This window comes from Trachemys scripta, chromosome 1 (assembly GCF_013100865.1).
Source record: "Trachemys scripta elegans isolate TJP31775 chromosome 1, CAS_Tse_1.0, whole genome shotgun sequence".
In the NCBI taxonomy this organism is placed as follows: domain Eukaryota; kingdom Metazoa; phylum Chordata; order Testudines; family Emydidae; genus Trachemys; species Trachemys scripta.
In genome coordinates, this window is record NC_048298.1 from 298782274 (window position 1) to 298799314 (window position 17041).

General features: G+C 44.0%; 1 protein-coding gene and 1 pseudogene across 4 annotated transcripts in view; one reads left to right on the forward strand and one right to left on the reverse strand.

Annotated features, from left to right (window-relative positions):
- LOC117881263 overlaps window positions 1-3380 on the forward strand; it is a 10939-nt pseudogene extending 7559 nt beyond the window's left edge.
- PDS5B (PDS5 cohesin associated factor B) overlaps window positions 1-17041 on the reverse strand; it is a 272948-nt gene that overhangs the window by 240608 nt on the left and 15299 nt on the right. For 2 of the 4 annotated variants that reach the window (XM_034758648.1, XM_034758645.1), the window contains exon 1: window positions 7425-7562. The exons of 1 other annotated variant lie outside the window; for it this stretch is intronic. The gene's annotated coding sequence lies outside the window, so the exon portion shown is untranslated. Of the gene's footprint in view, window positions 1-6409; window positions 6429-7424; window positions 7563-17041 lie in introns of those variants that run through there. One more of the 4 variants, XM_034758646.1, reaches the window with a different exon arrangement.

Below are 17041 nucleotides of genomic sequence, written 5' to 3' on the forward strand. Positions count from 1 at the left end.
TTCTTCGGATGCATAATGCATCCGAAGAAGTGGGCTGTAGTCCACGAAAGCTTATGCTCTAATAAATTTGTTAGTCTCTAAGGTGCCACAAGTACTCCTGTTCTTCTAACTGTATCAGGCAACCTGCACCTCATAAAGGACAATACACCTCTAACCTGCTGACTCCTTCAAACTAATTCCACCAAAACCCTGAGGGGATGCCATAGAGTTCCAGCTCAACTGGAGGTGAAAAGTTTGGGCTGAAGTAAAGAAGTGGTCATCTGGGACACTCCAAATTCTCCCTTCTACCCCCAGCCAGTAATATAGCACCACATGTTAATAAATCTCACTTATTAGCTTATATTAGTTCACCAACACATTGTAGAACAGAGGTTCTCAAACTTCTGTACTGGTGAACCCTTTCACATAGCAAGACTTTGAGTGTGACCCCCCCCTTATAAATTAAAAACACTTTTTAATATATTTAACACCATTATAAATGCTGGAGGCAAAGCAGGGTTTAGGGAAGAGGCTGACAGCTCGCAACCCCCCATGTAATAATCTCGTGACCCCCCTGAGGGGTCCTGATCCCCAGTTTGAGTACCCCCATTGTAGAAGCTGACCAGATATGAGGGAATCCACAGAAAACAGTACAAGTAACAGGCAGCAGGATGGAAAAAAGGGCAATCCATCCAAATGCCCTTTGCCTCTTCAGATTAAACAATGGGAGAACACAAATCACACCCCATAAAGAAATTCCACAAATTGATGCCAGCAAAATTTATTCTCTTTAGAATAGATTACTCCTATACATAGGAAAACAGGGTCCCTAAATGCTTAACCATAAGGAAGCTTTTTTTTCCAAGTAAAAAAAGGATTTTATTTAAATCAGATTTTTTAATTTAAATTATAATATGGTTTTCTTTTAAAAAATAAACCTGTTTAAAATTACGTCTGAATTTAATACAAAATAAGTTAAGGCCTAAATTTATTATAATCTGTCAAAACGCTTAAATAAAAAAAATATGCTTAATCCATGTGTCTATCACTTTTCTATATAAAGAAAGATGTTTTTCCCCCTGATTCTAACTTGTGAGGTCAAGCTTTATGAATATGGAACAGTAAGTCATGTACTGTATTGTGAGCTTGTTTTGATTTAATAAAAATACATTTTATTTGCTGTTGTGTGTTTAATTAAATTCCATCTACCATCCTAATGTAGCTTGACACAAATCATGAGCAAAAAGTTAATTATCTAGTAAATAAGCAATATATCATTCATTTTCTAACATACTACAAATATACATTTAACTAATATGAAAATATTAAGCTATATAATTGCTTAAATAGCTATAGTGTATCCTCATAGGCAGAAGAAAGATGTACCAGATGTAAAGTAAAGGTTCTTTTTAGTTGATTAATCAACATGTTTTAATGGTTGTCAACGTAAATGCACCTTTCTTTACAAAAAACTGAAGTACAAAGAGAAAAATTGATTAAAATTGATTATTTAAATTGGGGCTTTCCACTTGGTCATTCAAATCATTCTTTAAATCACCTTGATTTAAATCAATCCACCCTAAGCCACCTAAAATCTTCACATTGTCACATAACAGATATGCTCAACATAAAAAAAAAAAAAAATCAAAACAGCAGAAAAACTTCAGCTTGTTTGTTCACAAAGTTCACCAGGATGCTTAAAACAAAGTGTCTTCCACAAGGTGCCATTTTGCCCCATATTCTCAATTTACAACTTCTATCCATTTTGCTTTTATCAAAATGGAGTTGTATGGGATGCACTTTGCCAGATCTATGGAAAACGAAGTTCTTCATTTGCAATATCCACAACAATATATACAGAAGCAGTCTAGAGACATTAAGGGCATGTCTACACTTACAGTGATGCAGCTGCACTGTAGCGAAGATGCTATCTACACTGACAGGAGAGCGTAGATCCATACAGCACTCTCTACTTTGGAAGGTAGGTCAGTATAACGGCATCACTAAGAGTTGTTTTCTCCCCACCCAGGAGCAACGTATTATACTGATATAAGTTTGTAGTGTAGATCAGGGCTAAGAAAAGTGAAGCAAATAAGTTAAATTCCAAGGGATTTTAGAACTGGATATGGAAAGTTTGTGTATTTAATTAAAGAGATGTTTGGACACTTCCTACAAATTACACTACTTGCATCCACTTAGTGCCACAAGAGTTGAAATCTCTCAATTTTTGAACAAGTGTCAATTTTTTTCTTTTCTAGTTTAACTTCTCTCAGAAATTGATATTAGGCTTAACTGTATTATAATCAAACCCAGTTTATTCACCTGGGAGATGAGTAACAGAGAAGCAAAAGCTGGAACTGCTTTGAAAGCAACAGACTACGCTAACTCTTAGTACAATGGGAGAGGAGCCCCATTCAATAGTTGCCCTTCCAAAGGGAGAGATAACTAGGCTTTTAGTTCACAAGTGAGAATCTAGTCCTCTTTACATGGAAAGGTATAAGTGATAATTTAGGCATTGGGGGATTAAGAGAATGATGATCTAGGTTCTGGACTTTAAGGACACTTGTGTTTATTTTTTCATTAAAAAGTGCATCAGATGTGGCACAAGTGTAAAAAAATGGCACTCGAGGAAAATCTACAGTAGGACTCAAGAGTTTCTCCAAACAGTTGACTACTTACTTCTAAATTCTAAAGATGGGTCATCAGATTCTTAGATCTGCACAGAGTGGCACTCATCCAACCCTTCATCACCCCCCTCACTCCCAACTACTGCCCCATTGACAGCTGCACATCTTATGAGTCCTGCAGTTAAAAGGGAGGAGAGTGTAAATTAAAATAAAGTTGAGAGCAACACACACACACACACACACTAAATTTATATTTTCCTGTTTGAAGGACTCAATTTCATTTACAAATTCTGACAGAAGGAAAGGGAACCCAGGAGGTTTTATTCTTCACTTGCATTTCACAGTTTCTATTAAAGTTAGTAAGTACACCATACTTTAGTGGTAAGAGCTGACATTTCCAAAAAGGCTTTGTGAGGGATAGATATGTATAATTTCTGTGACAATAAAATGCAGTTTACTGTAAAAAAATGTGTACTCTATGCTTCAATCTCTGTCACACATACTATTTACAATGTTATAAAACATTAAACTACTTAGTGAACCAGTGTCATCTCTTGGAACTGACAGTTTTTTTCTATGTTTATTTAATCCACAAACACAAAAAGACTGCATTCTCAGGTACTGCTTACGGCCCCAATTCTGTATTGGTTATGTTAAAACTGACCCATGTCTGTCAATAGTCCTAGTGATCCCAATGGAAGATCACTGATTCAGAAGTCTGCATTAGAGGATCCTGATGAAGGATCAGGGCCTAACTTAGAAAATCTCAGATAAAATTTAAAAAAAAATTTTTTTTTTAAATCAAACATTTAACACCAACATAACCCATCTAATTTTGATGGGGAGTTGCTGTTCTATCATCTCTCACCACGAATACTATACCAAAGTTACAATCAGCTAAGGCACTAGACCAGGAACACTCTCAATTTAAAAGCAAGGGGGCTGCTGGCAGGACATTCCCCATCAAAGGCCCTCAACTCTGGAATTCACTACTTCATCCCCCATTCCAGAACATCACAAGTCTTGACTTTCAGGACATGCCTCAAGACCTACCTTTCTCATACTTTGGAGTAAGACTGAAGAAGCAATTTGTGGTAGGAGCGAGGAAAGAGATTTGTGGACTTTAAGAAGGCTGAGTTTATGCTTCTGCGTTCGATTCTTCATTTATTACATTACACGACAGGAGTTAAAATACAACAAACCTAATTTAAAGTAAGTTTTTGTATGAACTGTGTATTTTATTTTTATTGTGAAATCTTTTAGGGCTTTTGTATAGTCACTTGCATAAATCACAAATATACACACACATTTGCTAATGCAATCCCTCACTAGCAAAGTTTCTAACACTCAAATTCATTTACTGTTTGTATCAATACTTTGTTTAAAATTAAGCATATTCTACTGTATTTAAAAACTAAAAAGAAAATCAAATTTCCTCTGAGACCAACATTTAACTGATAATTTCACTGACAGAGGGTTGATAAAGATACATCTTTATCTTCACATACACACACAAATATAAATTGTTTCACTTTTCTATGTGTGTTTGGAGGCAGGGAAGATGAGAGAATCCATTCTTAAAGGCCCTGTGTTCTGGCAATTCTTCTCCAGCTGATGTCTGCACAATTCCCTCCAGAATCTGTCAATGTCACTCAAGCACTGTCCATAAACTAAGGCAACCTAACACACTCCCTACCACTCTCACAGAGGAGGACCAGTCAGCTTAATAACCTCTTTAATACACAATGAATTTTCACACACCAGCCACAGTTCAGGACTGATTTTAAAATAATTTTCTCAAGATTCTCACTCTTTCCAGGGTTTATTTTGGGTTATATGATTGGAATCATGTACCCAGCCTACACAGATACTTATTTTTATAAACCTATGAAAGCATGATGAACTGTCATATCAGCACAAAGTGCTAGACACTAGAACTGCCACTAGGCAGTAATGTAGAACTACTCTGGAGGAAGCAAAGAATGTATGAAGGAAAAGAGACAGTAAAGGAAGGAAAGCCTAGCAAAGAATTGGGTCTGAACAACATCAACGAGGGTGAACTAAGAGATTATGAATTTGCTCTCATTTTTCCGACTCTACTCTTCCTATACCTAAAAATCACCCTCCTAATGTCCCACTTTGGATCCTTCTTCCACTCATTTTCATGCCTTCTTCCAAGTTGTCCCTTTGAAAATACTCCTTTTGTGCAACAAGTGGAGTATGCTGACTCCTCCAAATCCAACCTTAGAAAACACTTCCTTCAAGAAACTTTTTAATGATTATCTCGACTAGACTTAACACTTTTACATTATAATCATTTGACATGTATGAATTGTGCGCTCTGTCTGAACTAGGCTATAAATGTCCCCCCCCCCCCCATGTACTTCATGCTGTACAAGCATAATATCAGTGCTCAACAAATAAAAATAGGACACAGAAAGGGAGACCAGAGAAAGAAGAGAAAAACAAAGATAAAACAAGAGTGAGACAAAAAATACATCTCACCAGAAAAACCTCTCAGACATGCAGCATTGCCTCTAGAAAATATGTACACATGAGAGAGACAAGAGTAATAAAGGATTACACCTTTCCTTTTCAAAACAGTGACAATTGCTGAAATTTACATTTTTTTAATTTAAACCTTAATGATTTCACTGAACTGTCCAACTTAAATCTCTGAAATAAATCAATCTGATTCAAAGTAAAATGTGTTTTAGCATGTGAACTTGCTACATAAATCTAACATTCACATTTCCACAATTTTAGTTTATCCAGCTTCTTCTCAGACAAGACACACGGAACTACAGTTTGGTATACCCACCAACTGGTATAATAGTAAAAAGTGTAAATGAAGTATTAGCTATTACCATTGACCTATAAGAATAAGAAACATGGGCACAATGGAAAACAGATTGAATACTTAGGCATAAGGTGTCCGGCTAACTACAATTGTTTTCTCTTGTACATGCTTTCAGAAAGGTTGTGAGCCCGTGGCACATTTCAGTCAAAAAGAGAGCATAATTTCTTGATTCTCTAACAATACCATAAATCTTTTTTAGGTGGTTTGTGCATAATATATATTCAAATGTTTCACAGAATCAGAGAAGATTAGGGTTGGAAGAAACCTCAGGAGGTCATCTAGTCCAACCGCCTGCTCAAAGCAGGCCCAACCACAACTAAATCATCCCAGCCAAGGCTTTGTCAAGCTGGGCCTTAAAAACCCCTAGGATGGAGATTCCACCACCTCCCAAGGTAACCCATTCCAGTGCTTCACCACCCTCCTAGTGAAATAGATCTTCCTAATTCTACTTTGACTCCTAATTCAATTCCAGCTTAATTAACTAAGCACATTTAGTGCTATTCAAAAAAAAAAATTAAAGGTTTTTCAACTACTCTCCACAGTAATTTAAAATAGAATACACAGAACTTGCACTATACCAACTTTGATCAAATAAATTAAAACCTACTGTTGTTTTCAGGAAGAAGACTACAACTTAATTTGTTTTGAGAGAGGGAATGTGAAAATGTATGTCACTAAATACCCCTCCTGAAGTCAAATATTTGAGATGTATTCCACTTTAAATATCCTCAATGTTTAAAATTTTCTACCTTGTTTGTTATCTATTTCACAGTTAATGAAGAGACACTGAACATGGCTAAAGTGCCTCCCCATCACTTCATAAAGTGTTGAAATCAAATAAAAGACTGAATGGCATTCAATAACTATGTTAAACCAAACTTAATATAACACAATTTAAAAGAAATAGTTATCAATAGGTAACCATTTAAAAATCAAAACTCACACAATTCGGAATCTCCTTATTTCTTTTAGAGTAAAATCCTGTCCTGTAAGAGCTCTGCTACTACAGTTGAATGTTTGTACACCATCATTTACTGTTGATTTGTTTTGAAGAACAGATAGCGAGTTATTTGCAGCAGCATGAAGTTACAGACCTAGATTCCTCGACCAGAGACTCAAACAATACATATCCTACACACAAAATGTCCTTCACCTGGTAATTCAAGTGTAAAATTTCAAATTTACTAACCAAACGTCCATATTGCCCCCCCCAAAAAAAACCAGAACGTGGTGAAAAAAGACAACATGGGGGAACGAGCTTGCTGCAAATAGTGACCCACCAAATCCAGGTCCTCCTCAGTCACCACCTCCCCCTAGCTGAGCAGCCTCCGATCACTGGATAGTGGAGAGTATTGAAGGGAGCGAGATGGGCTCTTTTCCCCCCTTCTCGACCCCGGGCAGCAGCACGAAGGGGCTGCGGGAGCCCTGGGTGCCGCTCAGCGGGGGCTAGGCCAGCTGCCCGGGGCAGCGAGGGGACAGCCAGCGCCAGGAGAATCACAATCGTTAACCCCCTCGGCACAGCTCCGCCACAAGGAGCCACCAGCCAGCAGCACATTGAGGGAGCGACGCCGCCCGCCAGGGAAACAGCAAGAGCCCAGGCCACCCGGGGAAGGGGCGGGGGGCGACCCGCAGCACCAGCCACCAACTCTGGGCGAGGGGATCAAAGCCCCGCCAAGGTCACCCCCTAGCCAAGGCCCCCGCGTTGCGACCCCCCCCCCCGAGCCAGGAAGGGGAGGGGGCGCCAAGTTTAGTATGTAGAGAGGCTGGAGATCGCGCAGGGGCGGCGGCGGGGGGAGGGGAGCAACTAGCGGGAGGGGGAGCGGACTCGGCTCCGGGCCGGGCGCCCCCACACACTGGCCGTGCAGCATGGTCCGGGCTGGCGCCGCTCCGGCCCGGCTGCAACGGGGGAGAAAGGAAAATGAAACAGCATGTGGAGGGCGCACGGCCACGCTCCTTACCTCCCCTGCAGCCGCCGCCTTTCCTTGCTGCCAGGCGGGTCCGCTCCGCGCTGCCGCTGCTCTGGGCTCGGAAAGGAGCCGCCGCCGTAGCCGCAGCCAATCGCCTCTAGCCCCCTCCCCTTCCGCAGCTCGCCCCGGTCTGCCTGTCGGCTTCAAAATGGCGCCAAGTTGTCTCCGGCTGTTCCAATGGAACCGCCGAGAGAGGCGAGCAGGCAGCAGGGCGGAGCAGCAGCGCCCCCTGCCGGCCGGCGCGGGCAGGCGGAGCGAGAGCGAGCCACACTCACACAGACACAGAAACAACTTCCACATCTAGGCAGTTACCCCCTTATGGGGGCGAGACCCACATATCGCTCTGCAAACCTGTACCGGCGGCTGCAGAGCAACTCAGCCACAAAGGCTGCGGAGCGGAGCCGGCTCAGATTCCCCCTGCCTCAGCAACGTACAGAAAACTAAACTCCTGCTGCCATCACAGCAAACCCTGCTTCCCCTGTCAAGCACTAGAGGGCCAAAAAGTAAACCCGAACGAAAGCGTGATCCATCTCTAAAATACGAATTCATTGCCTGGGCGCAATAACGTTAACTTCCCACAAGGGAAGCAAAACACGCATCCCCTAACGAAAAAGCAATGAAGATGGTAGCCCAACAGCTAGGACACCAATCTATGAATCACTAGGAAAAGCAACAAGCTAAACTGTTACAGATCCTAGCACGGAATTCTTGAACTAGCAAAATACCTCACTATAGTGACTTGGACTCTCACCAAATACAGAAAGCAAGGTCAAGGACCATATGCAAGAGGAGGAAACAGAGGGACAATGCACAGTCCAAATGCAGAGAGAACTGTGCAATCAATGTGACAGATGGGAGAGAAAGATACAGTCTATGTCACCGTGCAAAAGAAATATTTCCTAAAATTAGCTGGAATTATAAACTACTTCTAGTAGAGCAATCATGAATAAATGTGTTTAACCTTGGGAGGGAGTGAGAAGGAGAGCTGAGCAGCTCCAATAAGTGCATCACTTTATTGGGAGGAAAGTGAGAACAAATGTGGTTTATTTCCATCTCCCAGGTAAACGCTATGAAAGAGGGGAGCCAGGATATTAGAAGACAAAACTAAGCAGTTTAAACTGCGGTTATGTTTTTTTAAAAAGTGAGGACACTTCACTCAACAAGTCTACTAATACAAGGGGCTTTGTCTAGACTAAAAATAACTTATTTTTTTTCATTAGTTAATATGTTACCCTAGCGTAGACAGGTTTCCTAGGACTCTCCTCAGCTATCTAACACATTAAAATACAATATGTGTGATCTTCACTGAAGTTTTAAAATATGTTAAAATATGCTAACAAAAATATATTTTATTATAGTCTAGATAAAGCCTACAAGAGTAAACTGGATCCTTCATTGCCAGAATTGTTAGTTTAATCTAGTTGCCAGGGCCAGGTCAAATCCTGACCTTTACATCTTTGCAACTCTGTCTGCCCTTGGTTATGCCTGTTCCATCATTCTTGAAAACAAAAGCATCACTGCACAGGTATAAAAGAGGGCAACATTTTGCCTGACAAATCTTTATTGCGGGTGATAATTTACCAAAAGTAAAGAACTCAGCTCGACTTTCAGAACTCAGAGGAAATTTGTTGCACTGGCAGTTCAGGAAAACATTTTTACTTGCAAGCTGAACACACGATATGTCAATAATAATTAAAATAAATTTCCCATGTGACCATGTAAGATTATTTTCCTTTTCTGCCCCTTTCCCAGTCCTCTTCCTATTGTGGTGATCTTTACCTAGATGATAAGATTTTATGGTCAGGGAGTCTGTCTTTATCTTTATTTGTTGTGTGAAGTGCTAGACACATATATAAATCTCTATACGTATCTCTTTCTCCTCATTCCTGGGCAGGGAAAGATACTTATCCCCTCCATCTGATGTCAGGATGCCTGTCAGCTATGGACAGACATTTGGAGACTGAAAAATGGCGAGGTAGATGCCGTGAGGAAGCCTAAGACTTGATCCCAAGTTACCAGAAGGTCTTCATAAATGCCCACACATTTGAATGTATCTGCACTTAGTCATTCAGTCATTTCAGAAGTTAACGCTTTTAAAGAAATCCCTTTATTTTTTCTCCCCTCCTCTACCAGTGTTAATTTTCTTGTAGGGGTTAACACACAAAATAAAACACGCACCACTAGTTTACAAACTATAGTATTTAGCTACTTCTTACTGCTTGGTAACTCAACAGCAGTACCTTTCATGTTCCTCCAGAGGGGGCCCTTACAGCACCTCTTTTCATGAGGGTTAGCGCTGTTTCCTCCTCAACTGTCATATAGGGGTGATGGAACTTGGGTGCTAGGAGTATGGCTGCACCTCCAGGCTTGAAGTAATAATAGCAGCTGAATGCATGGCTTTCATCACATTCAGGGTTTCCAATTTTGTTCAATGGTCTTCAGCATCCCTTCTATAAAAATTGTTCCAGTGCCCATGCTGTTATTCCCAACTGCCAGAGATTGTTCTGATTCTAACATCCCCTATTCTTCTTGTAAAGGGACATGACTCAAAACATTCAAACACTGAAGTTTGAAAAGAGGAAAATAATCACTCCATACACACACCCTCCTATACATGCAGCAATTTTTCTGCTCCCATTGCTCCAGCACCACCCTTGGAGTTAACTTATGGCAGAAAACAGCTCCTGATGCTACAACTTCAGAGAAACGGATGAGCAAACTACCGTAAATTGAATACTTGCCCTGGGTGGTGATAATCAGCAGTACTGCCCTGCCCACATAAGCTGCAGGAGGCAGCGAGGAGCTGCTGTTACCCAAACACCAGCCAAATCCAGGTGCATACTGACTGAGGCCAGTGATGAGGCTTTGCAAAACACTCTCATATGTTGCATTAAATTTCAATTAACATTAAAATTACAGGGTTATGCTGCTATAGTCCCTGTAGTATAAACATGAGTTGTGTCTCAGCTCTCCATCTGTAAAAATTAGGATTATAGTACTTCCCTACCTCACAGGACTACTCTGAGAATAAATACTTTAAAGATTGCAAGGTTTTCAGATACTATGGCAATGATCCTATATAAGTACCTTAGATAGAGAGAGGCACATGAAGAAACAGAATTCAGTACACATTCCCTTGTTCTGGCTCTTCAGTGCAAGTAAGAGTAAAAAGCAGTAATAATGGCCACAGGCAAAATTGGCCCCTTTTCCTACGTACTGTAAAAGATAACAGTATCCCAGAGAAAACCTGGAAGAACACTGATTCAATTTTTCCACATCATTCTCTGGACTCTTTCCTCACTGAAATAACCCTGAATCAGAGGACAAAGATGTGTGTGTATATACAGCTGGAAAAAGTTTTCAGGTGAATAGTTTATTCCCCCGAAAAATGCAGTTTCAGTCAACCTGAAACTATTGTACAGTGCCAAATGCAGTGAGATCCCTATTAATGATTGGGATATCTAGCTGTTACTGCTATCGAAACAATTAATAAACCTGGATAGCAACAGCAATAGGTGTGTTGGGTTACAGAATATTTTTTCTCAAACCTTTTCCTTAGGAGCTTCTGACACCAGTTTCTTTCATGGCTTCCTGACAGTTTTCTGTCTCCAACTACCATGGAACCTTCTCTGGTGTTTTATAACACCACTGACAGTCTGTCTCATTCATTAACAATGACAACTCCAGTTTTTTACAGAGTATACAGCCGACAATATTAATTTTAATAAAGAACACAGCAGTTACTATCCAAAAAAATATGAAGCTTGAGAAAATAATTGTTCCTGTCTTTACCTTCTTTCACTGTATGGAAGATAGATGCCTTGCTGGCAGATGGGGTATCAGAGATCTAGCATTCTTGGAGACTGCAGGAGCAGTCTGCCTCCTTCCAAGGTAACTGACTGACATCCGTAGAAATGGTTTAACTCAAAGTTGTTCAAAGCCCTATACTAATCTATACTAGGATACAGTTCTGTATCTGATTTCACAGTTGCTGCTACTGTATTTTTGTTTGTTTGTTGTTTATTGTTTTTATAGGTGGAGCGTGGAGCTCTGCATATACTTTCAGGTGTCTAACACTTTCCATTATAAGACTCTGTTTTCAATTGCTTATAACGTTGCCAAACTTAAATCCTTTGAGCTGAAATTTTCCATGATGGGTATCTGCTTTGGACTAAATACTTTTGGAAAGTTTGAGCTAAAATGGTTCAGCTGTTTCTTAGGCCTGGTCTACACTAGGCGTTTATGTCGAAGTTAGCGCCATTACATCGAATTAACCCTGCACCCGTCCACACTGCGATGCTATTTAGTTCGACATAGAGGTCTCTTTAATTCGACTTCTGTACTCCTCCCCGACGAGGGGAGTAGTGCTAAATTCGACATGGCCATGTCGAATTAGGCTAGGTGTGGATGGAAATCGACGCTAATAGCTCCGGGAGCTATCCCACAGTGCACCACTCTGTTGACGCTCTGGACAGCAGTACGAGCTCGGATGCTCTGACCAGCCACACAGGAAAAGCCCCGGGAAAATTTGAATTTGAATTCCTTTTCCTGTCTGGCCAGTTTGAATCTCATTTCCTGTCTGGACATCGTGGCGATCACAGCAGCACTGGCAACGATGCAGAGCTCTCCAGCAGTGATGGCCGTGCAGTCTGTGAATAGAAAGAGGGCCCCAGCATGGACTGATCGGGAAGTATTGGATCTCATCGCTGTGTGGGGCGATGAGTCCGTGCTTTCTGAGCTGCGCTCCAAGAAACGGAATGCAAAGATCTATGAGAAGATCTCTAAAGACATGTCAGAGAGAGGATACAGCCGGGATGTAACGCAGTGCCGCGTGAAAATCAAGGAGCTGAGACAAGGCTACCAGAAGACCAAAGAGGCAAACGGACGCTCCGGATCCCATCCCCAGACATCCCGTTTCTATGAGGCACTGCATTCCATCCTCGGTGCGGCCGCCACCACTACCCCACCACTGACCGTGGACTCTGAGGATGGGATATTGTCCACGGCCGGTTCCTCGGACATGTTAGCGGACGGGGAAGATGAGGAAGGAGATAAGGAGGACGAGGCAGTCGGCAGCGCTCACAACGCTGATTTCCCCGACAGCCAGGATCTCTTCATCACCCTTACAGAGATCCCCTACCAACCCTCCCCAGCCGTTACCCCGGACACAGAATCTGGTGAAGGATCATCCAGTAAGTGTTGTAAACATCTAAACATTTATTTTTAACAGAACAGGAATATTAACAATTAAAAGAATGGGTTGTTCATGATTAGTTTGCCCTAGGCACTTAACGGTTCAGTCATGGGCAGTGCAAGTTTTGAAAAAAAATCTAGCAATGTCCGGTTTTCCGTGATTGTCCTGCCCAAGCCGCTCTACTGTTTAGTCCCTGCTACTGCAGCTAGAGTAAGATGCGGTCTATATGTGCAGGGATAGAGCAGTAATCCTCCCGGGACATCTCGATGAAGCTCTCCTGGAGGTAATTGGAAAGCCGTTGCATGAGGTTCCTGGGGAGAGCGGCCTTATTGGGTCCTCCGAAGTACGACACGTTGCCGCGCCACGAGACTATCAAGTACTCGGGAATCATTGCTCTGCACAGCAGGGCGGCATACGGCCCTGGTCTTTGGAGGCTTTCCCGGAGCATTCTCTCTCTCTCGCTGTCAGAGATCCTCATCAGGGTGATGTCGCCCATGGTGACCTGCTTTGAATTAGGTAGGGGAATGTTAGTGTTGGGACTGCTTGCTCGTTCCTTTACAGAACTGTAACCGCTGGTTTGCAGCCACGCGGTGGAGGCGGGAGAGGGGCTGCCGAAAGGGATCGTTCCTGGGGACAGCCGCGAGGGGGTGGGACAGGGGCAGAGTTCCCGCTTGCCGGATTGCTGGCAGCAGGTACTGACATTGCTTTAAATGTGAAATGAGGCCAGTGGTAATATAAAAGTTTTAAACTGCCACAAGTCTACGGCTTACCATGTCTGCCTGCAACAGAAATTCCGTTGTGCTGCCCCGCTTCTCAAATGTGCTGTGGAAGACCCCAGGCACTGAATGCGAAGGCCGAGAATTCGACCTTGTGCTGAGTGCGCATGTGATAGGTGCTGTGCATGGTCTTGTTCACAGAGAAAGACTATGTTCTTTGTTCACAACTACATTTATCTTTCTGAGGAATTCACTCCCTTTTTCCCATTCCCACAGCCACATCTGCGACTGTCTCACAACCTAGCCTGGCATCACACTCCCAGAGGCTAGCGAAGATTAGGCATAGGAAGAAGAGGACACGGGAGGACATGTTCTCTGAACTTATGGCCTGTTCCCAAGCCCAGGCAGCACAGCAGACCCAGTGGCGGGAGAAATTGACCCAAATGCAGCAAGCAAACATGGATCGGGAGGAGAGGTGGCGGCAGGAAGACCAGCAGGCGACTCAAACGCTGCTTGGACTACTGAGGGAGCAAACAGACACGCTCCGGCGCCTTGTGGATGTTCTGCAGGAACGGAGGCAGGAGGACAGAGCCCCGCTGCAGTCCATCTCTAACCGCCCTCCCCCGCCACCAAGTCCCATACCCACCTCACCCAAAGTGCAAAGAAGGAGAGGCGGCAGAGTCCCTGCTAACTCTCACTCCACCCCTGCAGAGAGCTCTAGTAGCAGAAGGCTCTCATTCCCCAAAACTTGAAAAGTTCTTTCCTTCCCGCCTGACACAAGCCCCCGTCCAAGTTTCACCTCCCAGTTCCATGTGTAGTTGATAATAAAAAATACGTTCATGTTAACTACTGTTTCAATCATGTTCTTTTGGAGGAGGAGGGGAAAGGGGGTTGGTAATTGGACAGGACAGTCACCTTTGGCAGGGTACATAGGCGGGGGCAGGCACAGCAGCAGGGCACATACACAGTGCAGTGATGCAGTGACTAGTTACCCTGGTTAGTCTGGGAGGTTGTTTTCATGTTATGTGGTGGGGGGTGGGTTGCTCTGTGACTTTGTGGCGGGGGAGGGCAGTTACAGATCTTAAGCGGCAGTCCTTATGCAGGATCACAGAGCCATGCAGCAGGGGATCTGTAATCGTCCTCCCCCTGCCACAAAGTCACATAGCCCCCCCATACACACAGTCCCGATCAGGAGGGGTGACAGGCTCCGTTGAAACAACCATCCCACCGCAGCGGAGCCCGTCAATCCTTGAGTTTAGAAGCTTCATTCGCGTCACTACACTACACCCGCTCCGCACCACAGTCTGCGTCCCAGTTTTAAAAAATTCCCGCGAAAACAGTATTAAAAAAAACGGTGTGCATTAACAAAGTAGAACTATTTTTATTTCGAAACGTGTGTTGGAAGGGGGTGAAGGGGGTATGTAACTGGGTAGGATAGTCAACATTAACTGGGTAAAGAAACGGGGGCAGGTTCAGCTTCTCTGTACACAAACTTAAAAGTCACAGGTTACCCTGCTCACTCAGGAACTTTGCTTTCAAAGCCTCCCGGATGCACAGCGCTTCCCGCAGGTCTCTTCTAATCGCCCGGCTGTCTGGCTGAGCGTAATCAGCAGCCAGGCTATTTTCATCAACCTCCCACCCCGCCATAAAGGTCTCCCCCTTGCTCTCACAGAGATTGTGGAGCACACAGCAAGCTGCTATAACAATGGGGATATTGGTTTCGCTGAGATCACAGCGAGTCATCAAGCTTCTCCATCTCCCCTTGAGACGGCCAAAAGCACACTCCACCACCATTCTGCACTTGCTCAGCCGGTAGTTGAAGAGTTCTTTTTCAGTGTCCAGGGCGCCAGTATAGGGCTTCATGAGCCAGGGCATTAGCGGGTAGGCTGGGTCCCCGAGGATGACTATAGGCATCTCCACATCCCCAACAGTTATTTTGTGGTCCGGGAAGTAAATACCTTGTTGCAGCCGTCTAAACAGACCAGAGTTCCTGAAAACACGAGCGTCATGAACCTTGCCCGGCCATCCCACGTAGATGTTGGTAAAACGTCCCCTGTGGTCCACCAGTGCTTGCAGCACCATGGAAAAATAGCCCTTTCGGTTAATGTACTGGGTGGCTTGGTGGTCCGGTGCCAGAATAGGGATGTGAGTTCCATCTATGGCCCCACCGCAGTTTGGGAATCCCATCGCTGCGAAGCCATCTATGATCGCCTCCACGTTTCCCAGGGTCACTACCTTTGGCAGCAGTACATCAACGATTGCCTTGGCTACTTGCATCACAACAACCCCCACGGTAGATTTGCCCACCCCGAACTGGTTCGCGACTGACCGGTAGCTGTCTGGCGTTGCAAGCTTCCAGAGGGCTATGGCCACTCGCTTCTGGACAGTCAGGGCTGCTCGCATCCGGGTGTCATTGCGCTTCAGGGCAGGGGACAGCAACTCACAAAGTTCCAGGAAAGTTCCCTTCCGCATGCGAAAGTTTCGCAGCCACTGGGATTCATCCCAGACCTGCAGCACTATGCGGTCCCACCACTCAGTGCTTGTTTCCCGTGCCCAGAATCGCCGTTCCACGGCATCAACATGACCCATTGCCATCGTGATGTCCTCGGCGCTGGGTCCCCTGCTTTCTGAGAGGTCTGTGCTACTCTCAGACTTCAGGACATCACCGCGGTGCCGTAGCCTCCTCGCCTGACTTTTCTGCATCTGCCTCAGGGAAAGGTGTATGATAAGCTGCGAGGCGTTGAGAGCGGCCACAACTGCAGCGATGGTCGCAGCGTGCTCCATGCTCGCAGTGCTGTGGCATCCGCGCTGTCAATGACTGGAAAAGTGCGCGAACTGATTTCCCGCCGGCGCTTTCAGGGAGGGAGGGCGGGAGTGATGGACGGATGACGACAGTTACCCAAAAGCACCCTCGACACATTTTGTTACCCAGAAGGCATTGCCGGCTACACCCAGAATTCCAATGGGCAGAGGGGACTGCGGGAACTGTGGGATAGCTGACCACAGTGCACTGCTTCGAATGTCGACGCTTTCACCGTTAGTGTGGACTCACAAAGTCGAATTACTGTCCTTAGTGTGGACACAGACGTTCGACTTTGCAATATCGATTCCAAAAATTCGATGCAAGTAAATTCGAACTACTCTCGTAGTGTAGACAAGGCCTAAGAATGAGGTTAAGGGAAAATTGTTTTGCCCTTGTTAAAAAATTCTTATAATCATTTCACTGAAAAGATCTAGTGTCTCCCATGTTTTGGTGCAGGGACTTGAAATTTTGCAAGGGAGGTGCTAGTGTCAAGGAGGTGCTTTTGGCTGCTCCTGGGAAAATCCAACCAAATTTGGCCAAGTTATACATTTCTGCAAAATTGAAGGTTGCACATACTCAGTGGAGGTTTGTTGGAGTCTGGCAGCCTTATTCCCCAAATTTTCTATCTGCATTGAGCATACTCCATTCCTCCAGATCTGGCTTCTATTTGCTGACTGGACTGACCATGCTCCATTCCATGTTTGCAAGAGCTGACTAGGACTTTTTCTGCAAAAGTTCTTCATAGCTATTGGGAACTATTGTGGCACCAGGTATCAGAACTGAGAGTAGGGAAACCATGTCACCTGTGCTTTCTATGTTCCCGTGCTCGAATCCAGGCATCAAGAGGAGGAGAAGCAGCCTGACCCAAATGCAAAAGAGCAGCAGAAGAAGGGGG